Genomic DNA, 3,328 nt, shown 5'->3' with positions numbered 1-3,328 from the left:
TATACTTGCTCGTGTCCAGAGCATTTGAGAGTTCGGTTTGCACTGAACCATCTTTGCTTCGGGGCGAAAGACTGGTGGAAGTTTGTGACGGCAGACTTCACTACGGCAGAGCTTACTGCGGTGACCTGGGAGAGGTTCACCACGATGCTTCGAGATGAGTATGTTCCCCATGTGGAGAGGGAACGTCTAGCCCAGGAGTTCTTGTCCCTCAAACAGGGAACTGAGTCTGTTACGGTGATTACGAGGATGTTTCATGAGAGAGCGTTGTTTTTCCCTGAGCACGTGTCGACTGAGTAGGCACATATGAGTCGATACTTGAGCATATTGAGGAGGGATATCCATAAGTTCGTAACGAAATCGTCATACCGGACATTTGCCGAGCTCCAGGAAAATGCCTGAAAGAGGGAGATTGAGCTGGAGACTCAGGTCAGGGAGGAGGTCGAGTTTCAAAGGAGGGACAGGCGACCGACACAGGCGCAACCGGCAACCAAGCGGGCAAAGCCCGTTGATTGGAGATCTATGGTTCTGAAGGGCCGCACTTGTGGGAATTGCGGCAAGAACCATGAGGGAGTGTGCAGAGCTAGGGTGTGTTATAAGTGTGGGATGGAGGGACACTATGCGAGGGATTGTCCCCAAGGATTCATGGTTTGGTTCCATTGCAACCTGATCGGCCATCGGAAGGCCGAGTGCCCACAACTGCGGTAGGCATCGGCTCGGGGATCTGCACTTGCTGCCCGAGCTACTAAGGCCCGGCCAGTGAAGGTCGAGGCACCAAAGCCTCACGGGAGAGCCTTCCAGTTGACAGCGGAGGAGGTCCGTGCAGCGCCCGATGTCGTGGTTGGTATGTATTCTTTCTTTTATTTATGTTGAGTTATGAGATATTGTGCTTATATTGCGATATGCATAGGTAATTTTCTTGTGATTTTTGTACCTGCTTTGGTATTATTTGACTCGGGTGCGACTCGGTCATTTGTGTCTTTAGCGTCTAGTCAGTATATCGGTACCCAGTGAGAGGCATTGAGTCGACCTCTACGACTTTCCATAGCTGACGAGCGAGCGGTGTATGCCACTGATGTGATTCGAGGATGTGTGCTCGAGATTTTTGGCATTGAGTTTCTGATTGATTTGATCCCGATTGCGATGGGGGATGTCTATGTCATCGTGGGCATGGACTGGATGAGCAAGATTGGAGCGGTCATCGACTGTGAGCGACAGCTGGTGACCATACGAGACCCTAGTGGGGGAGTTCTTTCGATTTATGGCGAGGGTACCCGTTCTGGGTCATCATTTTGTTCGGGTGCCAGAGCGAGGCAGAGTTTTGCAGCAGGGCTGCAGTGGGTTTGTAGCTTATGTGATGGATACGCGAGTGGCCGCCGAGAGGCTGAGTTCGATTGATGATGTTCCTGTTGGATTAGTGTCTAAGTCCATAACTATTTTGGTATGTACTTGACCCGATGGTGCATGGTCCTTTTGGGTTGCCTTCACCAAAGCAACTTGATTGGAGAAATAAATAGGAAGAGAGGATAATATGATTTATTAATATGTTATAAGAATAATATATTAAAGGAGAAATCATATTTGTTTAATTAATATTGGTCAATAATTAATTGAGAATTAATTTTGTGATCAAGTGTAATTAATTAAACTAGAGGGGCTGAATTGTAATTATGTGATAGTTACAAAATAAGGTAAGGATTATCTTATAAGTGTGGTGAACGAATTTAAGGTTGGAAAGCCTTAGAATTCGAGTATGATAAGGATTCAAGGATTATCTTATTGGTTGCTTAATGGATAATCAACTAGATAAGGATAATGACTGAAGCCCTATCTCTACACCTATATAAACACCCCTAGGGTTATGAATTCGGGTATCCCTTCCCAAGAGGTCCCAAATACGAATTCTAACCTCCCTCCTCTCTCCTTATACCTTCTCCACTTGCTTATGGTGTTTGTAAGCCATTAGAGGAGTGACACTTGTGACTCTTTGCTTTCCAAGGTCAATTCAAGGAGGAATTGGATTGTTATTGCTATATAACAATCAAGGTATGTTCTTAAACCTATTTACATGTGAATTCTGATTTCCATATGCTAGAATTAGGGTTCAAGTCTTGGATTCAAAGTATGTACAATAGAGAAACCTAGATCCGAGCTTTAGGGTTTGTATGAGCACATAGGATGTCTTATGACCAAAACCCATCAGTGGTATCAGAGCCTTGATTGGTTTCTATTGTATTGATGCTTGTTGTAACTGAAAAATTCGATTTTTTGCATTCTGGAGGCTGGACTCGCCGAGTCCATGGCTGAACTCGCCGAGTCCAAGGTGACTCGACGAGTCAACTCGTCAGAAGGAGGGTACTTCGGGATTTCTTGCTGTTTTTGCTTATGGATAATTACCTTATCATGTTAGATTAATATTAATCCGATTATATGATATATTTGACTATATTTTTAATCTAATTGAAGATATTTATCAATTAATAGGATAATTGTTTCCTTATAAGATAATTGATTAATTATTTTAAGTAAATTGATAAATTATTTTGCAAGAAATCATCAAACATGGATAATTATGTGATTAAATGTTAATTTGAATTATTTGTTATTTGATCCTTGTTGTTGTGAAAAGTTTCATATTTGGCCCTTTAGGTTTTATAGTTTAAATTTGAACCCCAAAAGTTTTGTTGTTTTGAAATTTAAATAGTTGAAACCTTAATGTTTTGAAAAAGGTTTCAAAACTTGCCCTCAAGTTTTGGAATTTAAATTTTGACTTAAATAGTTTAATTTTGATGCATATTTAAATTCTAAACCCTTATGGTTTGAAATGTTTCAAAACTTGCCCTCAAGTTTTGGAATTTAAAAGTTGATTAAAAGTTTAATTAGGAATGTTAAATTCTAAAACATCTAAGTAATTTTGAAAAAGTTCAAATCACACCCTTATGGTTTTATTAATTAATTAAGGTGTATAATTAAAAGAGATTTAATAAATCCATTAAAGTTTAGGTTAACCATTTAATAGAATTAAAAGTGTAATTGTTAAAGTTAACCACATAGTATTTTAAAAGTTATAAAATACACCCTATACTATATATAACATTAAAAGTCTAACATTATATATATGTATAACTAAAAGTCAGTCTTACCGTTAGTAGGCCTCATTCACGAAGCTGGTCTATAAGGGGTGTTTAAGGAAATTGCCTATAAAATGGCGATTGAATGGGTATCCACTCTTACCCACCGCACTCTTGACTAGTGGAGGGTCGTTAGCCGAACGGGTAGGATAGGACGAAACCTTCCATTATAAGTATAATGAATTACTAAAGTAACTAAA

This window comes from Lactuca sativa, chromosome 9 (assembly GCF_002870075.4).
Source record: "Lactuca sativa cultivar Salinas chromosome 9, Lsat_Salinas_v11, whole genome shotgun sequence".
In the NCBI taxonomy this organism is placed as follows: domain Eukaryota; kingdom Viridiplantae; phylum Streptophyta; class Magnoliopsida; order Asterales; family Asteraceae; genus Lactuca; species Lactuca sativa.
This window is presented reverse-complemented; position numbering follows the sequence as displayed.